This window comes from Arachis ipaensis, chromosome B9 (genome assembly GCF_059453495.1).
Source record: "Arachis ipaensis isolate K30076 ecotype BB chromosome B9, ASM5945349v1, whole genome shotgun sequence".
Taxonomy (NCBI): Eukaryota; Viridiplantae; Streptophyta; class Magnoliopsida; order Fabales; family Fabaceae; genus Arachis; species Arachis ipaensis.
The window spans coordinates 145,935,861-145,952,804 of record NC_142444.1 but is presented as its reverse complement, the minus strand read 5'-3'; the positions used below and the strand labels follow the sequence as shown (position 1 = coordinate 145,952,804).

General features: G+C 37.4%; 1 long non-coding RNA gene across 1 annotated transcript; it reads left to right on the top strand.

Annotated features, from left to right (window-relative positions):
* Nucleotides 1-11,948: 11,948 nt before the first annotated feature.
* On the top strand, nt 11,949-13,612 carry LOC148546684 (uncharacterized). The gene is made up of 3 exons (XR_015899989.1): nt 11,949-12,517; nt 13,341-13,445; nt 13,571-13,612. It is a non-coding gene; the product is annotated as an uncharacterized LOC148546684 (long non-coding RNA).
* The last annotated feature ends 3,332 nt before the right edge of the window (nt 13,613-16,944 follow it).

Here is a 16,944-nt window from a genome sequence, read left to right as displayed (position 1 = left end):
AAACAGTGCCAAAAAGCGTATAAATTATCCGCTCATCACAACACCAAACTTAAATTGTTGCTTGTCCCCAAGCAACTAAAAATCAAATAGGATAAAAAGAAGAGAATATACAATGAATTCCAAAAACATCTATGAAGATCAGTATTAATTAGATGAGCAGGACTTTTAGCTTTTTGCCTCTGAACAGTTTTGGCATCTCACTTTATCCTTTGAAGTTCAGAATGATTGGCTTCTATAGGAACTCAGAATCCAGATAGTGTTATTGATTCTCCTAGTTAAGTATGTTGATTCTTGAACACAGCTACTTTATGAGTCTTGGCCGTGACCCTAAGTATTTTGTTTTCCAGTATTACCACCGGATACATAAATGCCATAGACACATAACTGGGTGAACCTTTTCAGATTGTGACTCAGCTTTGCTAGAGTCCCCAATTAGAGGTGTCCAGAGCTCTTAAGCACACTCTTTTTGCTTTTGGACCACGACTTTAACCGCTCAGTCTCAAGTTTTCACTTGACACCTTCACGCCACAAGCACATGGTTAGGGACAGCTTGGTTTAGCCGCTTAGGCCAGGATTTTATTCCTGAAGGCCCTCCTATCCACTGATGCTCAAAGCCTTGGATCCTTTTTATTACCCTTGCCTTTTGGTTTAAAGGGCTATTGGCTTCTTCTGCTTGCTTTTTCTTTCTTTCTTTTTTTTTTTTCGCATATCATCCTCTTTTTTTTCTATTCACTTCTTTTTCTTGCTTTAAGAATCAATTTTTTGATTTTTCAGATTATCAATAACATTTCTCCTTTTCCATCATTCTTTCAAGAGCCAACACTTTTAACATTCATAAACAACAAATTCAAACATATGCACTGTTCAAGCATTCATTCAGAAAACAAGAGTATTGCCACCACATCAAAATAATTAAACTGTTTTAAAATTTAAAGTTCATGTACTTCTTTTTCTTTTTCAATTAAAAACACTTTTTATTTAAGAAAGGTGATGGATTCATAGGACATTCATAGCTTTAAGACATAAAATTTAAATTTTATTAATCATGGAATGACAATAAGACTCAAAAATAAATATAAGAGCAAACCAATAATAATAGAAGACAGAAAATTAAAAAACAAAAAAATAAATGACTCTTAAAATAGACTCTTAATAATAAAGGTTATCACAGAGTTAGGACTCAACAACCTTGATTTTGAGAAGTGGATGCTCCCTCAATCTGTGGGGTGCTTGGTTCTTCAAGGGAGAGCTTCTAGTGCTTCAGCTCCTGTAGCTCACGCCCCTGCTTCTCCTGTTCCTTCAGCAGTTTGCAGAGCATGCAGTTTTGATTCTGCTGTTCTTCCTTAAGTTGTTCCATAGCTTCTTGCAGTTTGGTAACAGATGCTTCTAGGCGGGTCCAATAGTCAATTTCAGGAATTTCTGGGAGGAACTCCTGCGCCCTCCTTTTTATGGAGTTGTCTTTCACTTGTCCTTCCATTGATTCTTGGTGATTAGGTGTTCGATTGGGATGAATTCATCTACTCCCATCCTCACCCCAGCATCTCTACATAGCAGAGAAATTAAGCTTGGGTAGGCCAGTTTGGCTTCAGTAGAATTCTTGTTTGCAATTGTGTAAATCTCACAAGAAATCAGATGATGAATCTCCACTTCTTTTCCAAGCATAATACAATGAATCATCACTGCTCTTTTGACAGTGACCTCAGAGCGGTTGCTAGTGGGCAATATAGAACGCCCAATGAAGTCCAACCAGCCTCTTGCAACTGGTTTGAGATCTCCCCTCTTGAGTTGGTTTGGGACACCTTTTGAATTGGTTATCCACTTAGTTCCAAGGAGGCATATGTCCTCTAGAACTTGATCTAACCCCTTATCTACTCTCACCATTCTCCTATTAAAGGATTCTGGATCATCTTGTAGTTGAGGCAGTTTGAAGACCTCTCTTATTTTGTCCAGATGGAAGTAAATAAGCCTCCCTCTGACCATGGTTCGGTAGGTATGAAAGGTGGTTCCAGTTATTCTCTGCTTATCTGTTAGCCACAGATTTGAGTAGAATTCCTAAACCATGTTTCTTCTAACCTTTGTTTCAAGATTAGCTAGAATTTCCCATCTTCTGTTTCGAATTTGCTCTTGGATCTCCGGATATTCATCTTCTTTCAGATTGAATTTAACTTCCGGGATCACTGACCTCAGACCCATTATTTTGTGGTAATGGTCTGCATGTTCTTTGGTTAGGAACCTCTCTTGATTCCAAAGACTCTTTGGAGTATTCTCTTTCTTGCCTCTTGATTTGGTTTGCTTTCCCTTAGGTGCCATGATCTTGATGAGTCTTAGCTCAATGATCACGAAAAAACACACCAAACTTAGAGGTTTGCTTGCCCTCAAGCAAAAGAAAAGAAAGGGGAGAGAGAGGAGAAGAGGCAAATTCGAATAATGGAGAGGAGGGGATGGCCGAATGTGTATTTATAAGAAGAGGGAAGGGATTTCGAAAATTTTGAAAGAGATATGCCATAGAGATATGATTGGTGGAAGAAAATAAAATCATGATATGAAAAAGATGAGATTTTCAATTGAAAAAGATATAAAGAGGTTAAATCTGAAAATTTGGTTATACATCTAAGAAATAAGAGATGATATGATGGGTTTGAAAAGATTTGAAAAGAAATTGAAAAGATACTTGAGTTTTTGAAGAAGATTTGGGAAGGATTTGAAAGAAAATTGAAAAGAGATTTAGAGAATTGTTGAATTTTTGAAAATTGAGGGTGAATAATGAAAGTTTGAAACATGTTTATGCAGAAAATTATGAGTTAAAACATGAAAATTTGAAAAAATTTGAATTTGGAAACAAAATCTCCTCCCCCTGCCTTTCTGGAGTTAAACGCCCAGAATGGTATCCATTCTGGCGTTTAATGCCCAATTGTTGGCCATTATGGGCGTTTAACGCCCAGCCAGGTACCCTGGCTGGTGTTAAACGCCAGAAACCCCTTTATCACTGGGCGTTTTGCTGAACGCCTAGGATGCTGCAATTCTGGCGTTAAACGCCCAGAATGGTACCCATTCTGGCGTTTAACGCCCAAAATGCCCTTTACTGGCATTTTCTTGTCAGCAAGCTCCTTTTCTCTGCTTTTTGCACTGAATCCTTCTGCAACTCTGTGAATTTCTTCAATTTTGATGATTAACCTTTGAAGAAAATGTATATCAAATTTCTACAAGTATTAATTAAAACAAATAACCTGCTAATGGCTGGGTTGCCTCCCAGCAAGCGCTTCTTTATTATCTTTAGCTGGACCTTTTACTGAGCTTCATTCAAGCCTCAATTTTGAGCATTCTTGCTCAAAATTGCTTTCAAGATAATGTTTGATTCTTTGTCCATTAACAATGAACTTTTTGTCAGAATCAATATCTTGAAGCTCAACATATCCATATGGTGACACTCCTGTAATCACATATGGTCCCCTCCACCGGGATTTTAATTTCCCGGGGAATAATCTGAGCCTAGAGTTGAATAGCAGAACTTTTTGTTCTGGCTCAAAGACTCTGGATGACAATTTCTTGTCATGCCACTTTTTTGCTTTTTCCTTATAAATTTTTGCATTTTCAAAAGCATTGAGTCTGAACTCCTCTAGCTCATTTAGCTGGAGCAATCTTTTCTCACCAGCTAACTTAGCATCCAGGTTTAGGAATCTGGTTGCCCAGTAGGCTTTATGTTCTAGTTCCACGGACAGATGACAGGCCTTCCCATACACAAGCTGGTATGGAGAGGTTCCTATAGGAGTCTTGAATACTGTTCTGTATGCCCACAGAGCATCATCCAAGCTCTTTGTCCAATCCTTTCTACGGACAATTACAGTCCGTTCTAGGATTCTTTTTAGCTCTCTATTAGAGACTTCAGCCTGCCCATTTGTCTGTGGATGATACGGAGTTGCTACTTTGTGGCTAATTCCATATCGGACCATGGCAGAGTAAAGCTGTTTATTACAGAAATGGGTGCCCCCATCACTGATTAGTACTCTGGGAACACCAAATCTACTGAAAATATGTTTCTGGAGGAACTTCAGCACAGTCTAGGTATTATTAGTTGGTGTGGCAATTGCCTCCACCCATTTAGATACGTAGTCTACTGCCACCAGAATGTAAGTGTTTGAGTATGATGGTGGGAAAAGACCCATGAAGTCAATACCCCATACATCAAACAACTCAATCTCTAAGATCCCTTGTTGAGGCATGGCGTAACCATGAGGTAAGTTGTCAACTCTTTGGCAACTGTCACAGTTACGCACAAACTCTCGGGCATCTCTATAGAGAGTAAGCCAGTAGAAGCCACATTGGAGGACTTTAGTGGCTGTGCGCTCACTTCTGAAGTGTCTTCCATACTGTGATCCATGGCAATGCCACAGGATCTTCTGTGCCTCCTCTCTAGGGATGCATCTGCGGGTCATTCCGTCTTCACATCTCTTAAAGAGATATGGTTCATCCCACAAGTAGTACTTTGCATCAGAAATTAGTTTTTTCTTTTGCACCATGCTGTACTCCTGGGGTATGAACCTCACAGCTTTATAATTTGCAATGTCTGCAAACCATGGTGCTTCCTGAATGGCAAAGAGTTACTCATCTGGAAAGGTCTCAGAGATCTCAGTAGAAGGGAGGGACGCCCCATCTACTGGTTCTATCCGGGACAGGTAATCAGCTACCTGGTTCTCCGTCCTTTTTCTGTCTCTTATTTCTATATCAAACTCTTGCAGAAGCAACACCCATCTTATGAGCCTGGGTTTTGAATCCTGCTTTGTGAGTAAATATTTAAGAGCAGCATGGTTAGTGTACACAATCACTTTTGATCCTACTAAATAGGATCTAAACTTGTCAATGGCATAAACCACTGCAAGCAGCTCTTTTTCTGTGGTTGTGTAATTCTTCTATGCGTCATTTAGAACACAACTGGCATAGTAAATGACGTGCAGAAGCTTGTTATGCCTTTGTCCCAACACTGCACCAATGGCATGGTCACTTGCATCACACATTAATTCGAATGGTAATGTCCAGTCAGGTGCAGAGATGATTGGTGCTGTGACTAGCTTGGGCTTTAGGATTTCAAACGCCTGCAGACACTCTGTGTCAAACACAAATGGTGTATCAGCAGCTAGTAGGTTGCTCAGAAGTTTTACAATTTTTGAAAAATCCTTTATGAACCTCCTATAGAATCCTGCATTCCCCAGAAAGCTTCTGATTGCATTAACATTAGCAGGTGGTGGTAATTTTTCAATTACCTCTACCTTGGCTTGATCTACCTCTATTCCCTTGCTTGAAATTTTGGGCCCAAGGACAATTTCTTCAGCCACCATAAAGTGACATTTTTCCCAGTTTAAGACCAGGTTAGTCTCTTGGCACCTTTTCAGGACAAGTGCTAGATGATCAAGACAGGAGCTGAATGAGTCTCCAAATACTGAGAAGTCATCCATGAAGACTTCCAGGAACTTCTCTACCATATCAGAGAAGATAGAGAGCATGCACCTCTGAAAGGTTGCAGGTGCATTGCACAGACCAAAAGGCATTCTTCTGTAAGCAAATACTCCAGATGGACATGTGAATGCTATTTTTTCTTGGTCTTGAGGATCCACTGCAATTTGGTTGTAGCCTGAATAGCCATCCAAAAAGCAGTAGTATTCATGGCCTGCTAGTCTCTCTAGCATTTGGTCTATGAATGGTAAAGGAAAATGAACCTTTCTGGTGGCTGTATTGAGCCTTCTGTAGTCAATACACATGTGCCACCCTGTAACTGTTCTTGTGGAAACCAGTTCATTCTTTTCATTATGAACTACTGTCATGCCTCCCTTCTTGGGGACAACTTGGACAGGGCTCACCCAGGGGCTATCAGAAATAGGATAAATAATCCCAGCCTCTAGTAACTTAGTGACCTCTTTCTGCACCACCTACTTCATAGCTGGATTTAGCCGCCTCTGTGGTTGAACCACTGGCTTAGCATCATCCTCCAATAGGATCTTGTGCATGCATCTTGCTGGGCTAATGCCCTTAAAATCACTTATGGACCACCCAAGAGCTGTCTTGTGTGTCCTTAGCACTTGAATTAGTGCTTTCTCTTCCTGTGGATTTAAAGCAGAGCTTATGATCACTGGAAAAGTGTCACCCTCTCCCAGAAATGCATATTTCATGGATGGTGGTAGTGGTTTGAGTTCAGGTTTAGGAGGTTTCTCCTCTTCCTGAGGGATTTTTAGAGGTTCTTTTATTTCCTCTGGTTCCTCCAGATCAGGCTGAACATCCTTAAAGATGTCATATAGCTCTGATTCAAGACTCTCAGTTATATTGATCTCTTCCACCAAAGAGTCAATAATATCAGCGCTCATGCAGTCAATTGATGTGTCTGGATGCTGCATAGCTTTGACAGCATTTAACTTGAATTCATCCTCATTGACTCTCAGGGTCACTTCCCCTTTTTGGACATCAATGAGAGTTCGTCCAGTTGCTAGGAAAGGTCTTCCTAGAATGAGAGTTGCACTCTTGTGCTCCTCCATTTCCAACACTACAAAGTCAGTGAGAAAGGCAAATGGCCCAACCTTAACAATCATGTCCTCAATGATGCCTGATGGATATTTAATGGAGCCATCAGCAAGTTGAAGACATATCCAGGTTGGTTTGACTTCTTCAGTCAACCCAAGCTTTCTGATAGTGGATGCAGGTATTAGGTTGATACTTGCTCCAAGGTCACATAGAGCTGTCTTGGTACAAGCACCCTCTAATGTGCATGGTATCATGAAGCTTCCTGGATCTTGAAGCTTTTCTGGTAAGCTTTTCAGAATGACTGCACTGCATTCTTCAGTGAGAAACACTCTTTCAGTTTCTCTCCAATCCTTCTTATGACTTAAGATCTCTTTCATGAACTTAGCATAAGAGGGTATTTGCTCAAGTGCCTCTGCAAATGGGATCTTTATTTCAAGAGTCCTGAGATAGTCTGCAAAGCGGGCAAATTATTTATCCTGTTCCGCTTGGCAGAGTTTATGAGGATAAGGCATCTTGGCTTTATATTCTTCAACTTTAGTTGCTGCAGGTTTATTCCCTACAGAAGTGGTTGGAGAAGCCTTCTTAGAGGGGTTACTATCAGCACTTGTAGTTGTCTGATCCCTCATTGGCGTTTGAACGCCAGGATTGGGTGCAGGATGGGGGTTTAACGCCAGCTTCCCACCCTTTTCTGGCGTTTGAACGCCAGAACTGGGCAAGGAATGGGCGTTTAACGCCAACTTTTCTCCCTTTTCTGGCGTTTGAATGCCAGAATTATTCCTCTCTGGGCTCTTGCTGTCCTCAGAGGGATTTTGGGCAGTGGTTTGATCATCCTCTGTCATTTGTTCCTTTCTTGACTTTTTGCTACTTTGAACTGAATTATTCAATGTCTTCCCGCTCCTTAGTTGAACAGCTTGGCATTCTTCTGTTATCTGTTTAGATAGCTGCTGTCTTGTCTGATTTAATTGTGCTTCTATATTCTTGTTAGCATTTTTAGTGTCTTGGAGCATCTCCTTGAATTCTGCTAATTGTTTTGTCATTAGAAGTAATTGCTGATTTAGTTCAACAATCTGTTCTTGAGGATTATGATCAGTAGTTGCTGCCATAGCTTCTTTTTCTTTGGAGGGCTCATTGCTTGAGTACAGATGTTGATTTCTAGCAACTGTATCTATGAGTTCTTGAGCCTCTTCAATTATCTTTCTCATGTGTATAGATCCACCAGCTGAGTGGTCTAGAGACATTTGAGCTCTTTCTGTATGCCCATAGTAGAAGATGTCTAACTGTACCCACTCTGAAAACATTTCAGAGGGGCATTTTCTTAGCATCCCTCTATACCTCTCCCAGGCATTATAAAGGGATTCATGATCCTCTTGTTTAAAGCTTTGGATGTCCAGCCTTAGCTGTGTCATCCTTTTTGGAGGGTAAAATTGATTCAGGAATTTGTCTGATAACTATCTCCATGTTTTTATGCTTGCTGTGGGTTGGTTATTTAACCACCTCTTAGCTTGATCTTTTACAGCAAATGGAAACAGTAATAATCTATAGACATCATGATCCACTTCTTTATCACGTACTGTGTCAGCAATTTGTAAGAACTGTGCCAGAAACTTAGTAGGTTCTTCCTGTGGAAGACCGGAATACTGGCAATTTTGCTGCACCATGATAATGAGCTGAGGATTTAGCTCAAAACTGCTTGCTTTGATGGGAGGTATACAGATGCTACTCCCATATGCAGCTGTAATGGGGTTGGCATATGACCCCAGAGTCCTTCTGGACTGTTCATTTCCACTTATGTCCATGATAGAGAAAAGGGAATTGATATGAATTGCAAATAACTTATATTTTTATTTTATTTTATTTTATTTTTTTAAAGGTAACCGAAATTAAAATAAGATAAAATAAAATAAAATAAAATAATTGAAAAATTGAATATAAATTCGAAAATTAGAAGAAATTGAAATAAAAGTAAATTGAAGACTAAATTAATTAATTAATTAAAAATATTTTGAGATTAGCAATCAAAAAGATATGATTGAAGATTATTTTGGAAAAGATATGATTGAGAAGATATGATTGAAGAAATTAAAAAGATTTGATTTTTTGAAAAAGATTTAAAAAGATCAATTTTTGAAATTAGAATTTTGACTTCATTAAAAAGAAAAGATATGATTTTGAAAATCTTTGACTACTTTAATGCTAAATTTCGAAAATTATGAGTAAAATAAGGAAAATATATTTTTTTGATTTTTAAATTTTAATGAGGAAAGAGAAAAATAACAAAACGACACTAAACTTAGAAATTTTAGATCAAAACAAAGAGAACAAGCAAGAAAACTTTGAATGTCAAGATGAACACCAAGAACACTTTGAAGATCAATATGAACACCAAGAACAAATTTTTGAAAAATTTTTAAGTAAATAAAAGCACAAAAACACACCAAACTTAAAATTTTTAGAAAATCAAACACAAATTTTCAAAAAATTAAAGGAAAACACAAAGAAGACACCAAACTTAGAATTTTTAAAGATCAAGAAACAACTAAGAGTATGCAAATTCGAAAAATTAAAAGAAAGTAAAAGCATGCAATTGACACCAAACTTAAAACATGAAACTAAACTCAAACAAAAGACTCTAAACCAACAAAAATAAAATATTCCTAATCTAAGCAACAAGATAAACCTTCAGTTGTCCAAACTCGAACAATCCCCGGCAACGGCACCAAAAACATGGTGCACGAAATCACAATCACACTTTTGCAATTCCACACAACTAACCAGCAAGTGCACTGGGTCGTCCAAGTAATACCTTACGTGAGTAAGGGTCGATCCCACGGAGATTGTCGGCTTGAAGCAAGCTATGGTTATCTTGTAACTCTTAGTCAGGATATCAATAATTCTCAGATTTAATTGTAAAAAGTAAAAGAACATGAAATAAATACTTGTTATGCAGTAATGAAGAACAGGTTGAGGTTTTGGAGATGCTTTGTCTTCTGAATCTCTGATTTCCTACTGTCTTCTTCTTCATGCACGCAAGACTCCTTCCATGGCAAGCTTTATGTTGGGCATCACCGTTGTCAATGGCTACTTCCCGTCCTCTCAGTGAAAATGTTCCAAATGTGCTGTCACCGCACGGCTAATCATCTGTCGGTTCTCGATCATGTCGGAATATGATCCATTGATCCTTTTGCGTTTGTCACTACGCCCAACACTCACGAGTTTGAAGCTCGTCACAGTCATCCCTTTCAGATCCTACTCAGAATACCACAGACAAGGTTTAGACGTTTCAGATCATAGGAATGACCGCCAATAATTCTAGCTTATACCACAAAGACTCTGATCTGAATCATGAGGCTAAGAGATATTCATTCAATCTAAGGTAGAATAGAGGTGGTTGTCAGGCACGCGTTCATAGGTGAGAATGATGATGAGTGTCACGGATCATCACATTCATAAGGTTGAAGTGTGAATGAATATCTTAGAATAGAAGCAAGCGTGATAGAATGGAAAACAGTAGTAATTGCATTAATTCATGAAGAACAGCAGAGCTCCTCACCCCCAACCATGGGGTTTAGAGACTCATGCCGTAGAAGATACAATATGAAACGTGTAAAGTGTCATGAGGTACAAGATGAATCACTAAAAGTAGATTTTATAGTAAACTAGTGACCTAGGGTTACAGAAAATGAGTAAGCTAAGGTGTTTAGTGTAGAAATCCACTTCTGGGGCCCACTTGGTGTGTGCTTGGGTTGAGCATTGAAGCTTTCATGTGTAGAGACTTTTCTTGGAGTTAAACACCAGCTTTTGTGCCAGTTTGGGCGTTTAACTCCAGCTTTTATGCCAGTTCTGATGTTAAACGCCAGAATTCTTAAGCTGACTTGGAACGCCGGTTTGGGCCACCAAATCTCGGGCAAAGTATAAATTATTATATATTGCTGGAAAGCCCAGAATGTCTACTTTCCAACGTAATTAAGAGCGCGCCAATTGGGCTTCTGTAGCTCCAGAAAATCCATTTCGAGTTCAGGGAGGTCAGAATCCAATAGCATCTGCAGTCCTTTTTCAGCCTCTGAATCAGATTTTTGCTCAGGTCCCTCAATTTCAGCCAGAAAATACCTGAAATCACAGAAAAACACACAAACTCATAGTAAAGTCCAGAAAAGTGAATTTTAAATAAAAACTAATAAAAAAATAATAAAAACTAACTAAAATATACTAAAAACATACTAAAAATAGTGCCAAAAGCGTATAAATTATCCGCTTATCAATATGAGTGACCAAATTTCTTACAATTGAAACAATGATTTCCTTATGCATGTTGCTGAAATTGAGGTGAATTATGATGCTGCAAATGATTAAAGGACTAAAATTTTCTGATTTTTGGAAGAGGTGCATTTCTTTTGACAAAATGTTTTTGGTTACGATTGTTCCTCTTTGCAAAAGCATTCCTACCAGAATTTTTGAAAGCGTTTGGGATTTTCGAATATGAGGTTTTGTTATGAAAAGATCAATTTTTGAAAGCATCTTCATTTGTTGAATTATAGCCCAGACCCGACCTATTTGATGTAGGTTCAGTTCTTGATAATGGTTCAGTTTCACTAGGATAAAGTTCTTCAAATTCCTCCTCCAATGTGGGAACATATCCAAGACCAGATTTGTTGGAAGTGGATTTAGCTTTTGATGAAGAAGCCACAAATTTCATAGAGGAATTATTGAAAACTGCATTTTCCTTGGTTACATAACCTAAACCAGATTTTTTAAATAATGATCTTTGACTTGCAAGTAATTTGTTCAAGTTACTATAACTTTGAGCAAATTTTGCTAAGTCGTTATTCAGTCTTTTAATCATTTCATTTAATCTTTCATTTTCAGTAATAAGCTCTTGAGAAGGATCCATAATGTGCTTTCCTTTTAATTTTTCAAGTTCAGATTTCAGAAATCTGTTTTCTTCAATAATATCCACAGCACATTCAATTTCCTTCACCTTTTCTTTTAAGAAATCATTTTCAGCTTTTAACACTTCTTTTTCAGATCTACATTTATTGTATTTTTCCAGTAGTTTTGAAGAGTTTTGTAATAGCTCCAAAAAAAAAAAAAAAAAAAAAACAAATTTGTGGGCCACTCTTCCTTTACTTTTTCCCTAACCCTAATCACACAAAAACACTCTCTCAACCCTCAGTCCCTCACTAGCCGTCGAGCTCCCACCCCCACTCCTCCCACACCCTCTTCGTAGAAACACACTCTCATGGACGCACTCCCCTCGCTCATCCTCACGCCGTCGCTCATCCCCACACACACGCACCTACACTGACGCGGAGAAGAGAGGGAGGTCGCTGCTGCCGTTCATGCCCATCGTTGCCAACTGCGCCGTTGCGGAGGAGCGTCTCTGTCATCGCGAGCTGCAACCGCCGCCATTGAAGCCACCCTCGCCGTCGTCCTTGAGTGCCAGTGAGAGGGAGAGCTCGAGGAAGAGAGGAACGCTGTCCCGCCATGCACCGTCGTCACTGGAGCTGCACCGCCGCCGAAGGCCCGCCGCCGTCCGTGGAGAGTCGTCACCGTCTGGGTCGCTGCCGGAGGAAGAGAGCTTGCACAAGGGGTTGCTGGAGTGGCTCGCTGCTGCCGCAAGAGCCACTGCACCTCTGGCCGCTGGAAAGTCACATTGAGGTCGCCGTTCTTCTGCCGCCGCCGCTGTCGGGGTTTCTGGTCAATGGGTATGGCGCTGTTGTTGCCGGAACCACCACCGGTGCTGCCGCTACTTGTTTCCCTTAAGTCCGAGTCGTTGTAGTTGCTGAGAAAGTGATTTGGAGCTGAGGTTGTGGCTGCCGCAATTTCGGGTTGAGAGGAAAGGTTCCGTCGGTGCGTTCGGATTATAGTTTTAACAATCGAGAACTATAGCCAGCTCTATCTTGTCGCTACTCCGGTTCAAATTCTACGCTCATTCGTTCCATTCCACTTCAATCCTCCTTACCTTGAATTTGGCACTCTGGGTTTGGTATCTTCGGTCCCTAGGGACTACGTTGTGAGTATGCTTTACATTTATGATTGTTTGATTGTGCATCTACAATTATTTTGATATCTATTATGATCTTTGAATTATAGCTATATTTGCTTTGAACGGTTTTGAATTGATTAAAATAATTGATTTATTAGAATTAAATAACTCATTTTTATGAAGTTTATACTTTTGGAAACTATACATGAGACTATATATATTTTTGATGAAGTTTTGCATTATTCTAAAATGTTTGATTTTATTTGAATATTTGTTTTTGAAGCATTGAAGTATTTGTTGATACTCACTCTAAAAATTGTGAAATATATTTGAAATCTCTCATGGTTGAAAAAGTATGATTGAGAAAAGATTTCTGATGAAAAAGTATGATTTAATTTGATTTGATTCGATTCGATTCGATACCTTATATATTTGAAAGATCAAATATTTGTTGTATTTGAAATTATATGTTTTGAATTGGTTTGGGAGGCTCGTATTAGAAAACCGTAGTTAACGGCGGTTATGACGTTAACTTAGATGCATCTAACTCAGACTCCAGCTAGCAGGGGTGTTGCTAGCCTAACGTGTAGGCCACACGTTAGATCTGTTATTCTGTTAGGACACACAAGAGGAAAGGGCTACCCATAGAGGTGGAGCCGCCCAAGTGTGGACTTTTGATTTGATTTCTGTATGAGAACTCCCTTATTGATTCACTTATTATTATCAACTATTATTTTCTAATTAAAATTACTTTAATGATAATGTTTGTATAGTCTCATGTTGATTATAGATGTATTGTCTGGTCACTGAGTTGCAAAACTCACCCCGTTTTTCTAAAAATATTTTTCAGGAACAAATATTTGACTGTGTGAGACTTTCTATTCAAGAGTAACGGTTTGCAATGAGTACCTATTCTTTGTCGAATTCCTAGAAGTGTATGCTCCATATGTCACAGGCAGGACCAACCATTCTTAGTTATTTTAATTTTTTGTTAAAGTATATAACTATTTATTTTAGAACTTGTAAAATATTTGTACTTGCTTATTGAACTTATATTTGACTATGTTAGGCTTGTTATAGGATTATTTTCCTGAGCGCCAGTCATGGCTCATTTTGGGTCGTGACAGAGTGGTATCAGAGCTTAGGTTTAATCTGTGTAATATGGAGCAAGTGTCCTATGGTAGGATCACAATTGTATAAATAGAAGCGCGCCTATTTGTACGAATTGTGGCACTATCAGAGGCCTATAGGATTGTTATTCTTGTTCTTTATGTCGTTGTTGTCATCTGGTTGTAACATATGACTTCTGCCGTTTCTTGCCACTCTTTTCCTTTCCAGCCGCTTCTTGCTACTCTTTTCCTTTCCTGCCGCTTCTTGCGATTCTTTTCCTTTCCTTTGTACCCAATCTCGACTTATTCTCTAATAAATTTAAAGTTTGTGAAATTTTTTTCATCGAAATAGAATGTTTTGAGTAATGGTACATAATATGAATTGATATTTAGCCCCACTTTCATCTACTTTAAGACATTAAATCATTATATTGTTTTAGGTTCTGTTCGATCTTTAATTGTTATGATCCGTTTGAAATGTGTGTTTATTTAGTTTCTAGTTAAACAAATGTTAAATAAGTTTGCTAACTATAATACGGATGATAGATAATTGATTTTAAAGAGACTAAATCCACAGCATGAGTTTCTTTGAGAAAGTTGTCTTTGTCCAAGATCATTGAAATTTCCATAGTTGATATTAACATTTGGATGTTAACCAAATTGAGTGCTAAAGTACTATACTTAGTATAACTGGTTGTATGAAAAACACATTTGAGCTTCACTCAGGTAGAATCTTCTTGTTTATATGTTATTAAGTGAATACGCTTCTTGGATTATATGTGATTTCTAATTTTATAGGCTTGTTTGTTGAGCTTGTGGACTGATCATGGTGATTATGAAGCATTTGATGATTATTTTAAATGTGATAAATTGTAGCTTGCTTATGAGTGGTAGCCACTGATTAGATACTTGTTTGCTGATTCATGTCATTTGATTAGTGATTATTACAGTAATTAACAAGTAAATGATTTTGGTTAATTATTTGAGAGATCCTTAAGGTTATTGGTTTTTGCTGCTGTATAGGAGTTAATCTTATTATTTGTTGCTGAATTGGTGACTGATGTGACTGTAACTAGGTGAATCTTGGTTGTTATCTTGTAAAAAAATTTCTATTGGTTGTTATAAACTCTCTTAATTACTTGTGTTGTTGTTGGAGATTATATGCCTGATTTGTAGTTATATATGACGGATTAATAAATGTTTTGATTTCTTTGATACGATGAGGACTTGATAATTTCGAATTGAAGTTTGTCATGATAAACTTGTGATCTGTACAATACTTTTGTGACACACTTGAGCATCTGAATTTTTTTCCTTCAAAATTAATTATTTTATTGACTAGAAAAGTTGTTCCAACTCTTTCAGCATGTTGTTCTAAAGTTTACTCAATATTATCTCATTGATGGTCCATTATATGATGCTTAACATAAAAGTTAGTTACTCTAGTCAGCACTGTAAAATTTATGTAAAAATGTTTAGTATTGCATTCACATTCTCAATAAAAAAAAAATGTTTAATGACCTTGCCTTGTTTATTTTTCTTTTTTTCTACATTGTTTTTTTTTTTAAAAAAAAAAAAACCTAATTAATTTTTAACATGTCAAAACTATCAAGTATTGTGCTTATCATATAATCTGTGTTATGTGACGGTTTCTTAAATATAAGATTATCGTGTTTCTATTTTTAGAGTGGCACATTTTTTACAATTTTTTGATGAATGTTCATTTTGCTTTGCTTTATTTATGGGTTTAGCTTATTTGTTCACGTGCCGTGTCTAATTATGTTTTTTTTTCTTCCCTTTTCTCTAGTTTAAATGGTTGTTGTACATGCAAAACCTGTTTATGTCTATTATTTATACTCGTGAATTTTTATTTTGCTCTGCCCAAATTGTTTGTGGATTTGGCTTGTTTCTTCATTTTTCCCCTTAAAATGCTCCTAGCACATGGTTTTAGTTGTGGTGGTACATCTTTTTATTTATCTCTATGGCCTTTGCCCTTACAAAGTTACAATTATATTTTTGTACGTATTTCGAAAGCTGTGTGTTGTGTTACTTTGTAGTGACACACCGACGATTTCTTTGGTTTTTAAGTAATGCCAAGCATCATAAATGTTTTTGTCAATAAACTATTTTTGTTACTATATAATTTTCTCAAGTGATGGTTGTGAAATGAATTGAATTGCAAATGGATGTTTGATTCAGATCTATCATCGCTTATTGGGTGCAGATGCTTTATATGCTTCTGGTAATTGTGTGATTGCAGACTATGTGCTCGAGTGTAATAAATTTATCAGCTTGTCTTTTTACAGCCTGTTGAGCTTTGATTCATTTATTTTAATAGTGAAAAGCAGTGAGATAAATTAGTTTTGTACTTTTGGCTGGATTATCTTGGCTAATAAGATTGTTGTTTTTGTTATGTAGTTTTGAATTTTGGTGATATTTAGTAGCTGACTTTGTATTAAGTTACTCCTTCTTACTGATGGTCTCAAAAAAAAAAGGGGTTTTTTTTTCTTTTTCTGATTTTGTTTCATTTGCAGAATCAATAGTTTCTATTACCCCATGGTTTTGTTGATTATCTAACTATGTCGCGGATCCTACCTTGTTTGCCCAATAAGGATTTTAATTGATTAAAGAGTCTCTGCACTGAGGGTTTTGTGTTAAGTTGTTTTTTTTTGGCCAAATTTTTCTTTGGTAACAATCACAGTGTATTTTGAATATTGTCTGTTAGAAATTCTGAAAATCGACTGTTTTACTACTAGTATTTTGCCTTAGTTCATAGCCCACATCTTAGGTTGACATTTCTTCATACGTTAAGGGTTTGATTATCAGTTGTACTATTATTCTTTAAATTTGCACATCATGATCTAAGTACAATTTATTTTAAATTGTTGTATCAACCATTTTTCTTCCAAAGATATATAGGCTTTGCAAAGTTCTTAACATGATCGAATTTTTGAGGCAGTCACATTAATTCATTAGTCTGCTGCTTAATTGATCCTATGTTGTATGACTTTCTTGAGACATCACTTTGCTGGTTTCAAGTTGCTCAGGATTGCAACTGATTGAAATATGTTGTCGCCTGTCGATATTCTTGACTTCACTAAATCCGTGGTTCTATTACTCCTTGAGTGCCCTGCATTGTAATGGTGGTTGAGTAATGAAATTCAAAACTTTGCTAGATTGGTGGTATTGTTTCCCAACTAATGGCATTTTGTTTGTTTATCAATTGGTGTATATGTAGCACATTTGTTAGTTTATTATTTGGGATTGTCGATTGCTAACCTAAAGGATGGCTAGGGCCAATGCTATGTTTGAGTAAGCGGAACTATTCATACTAATATGCTGCTT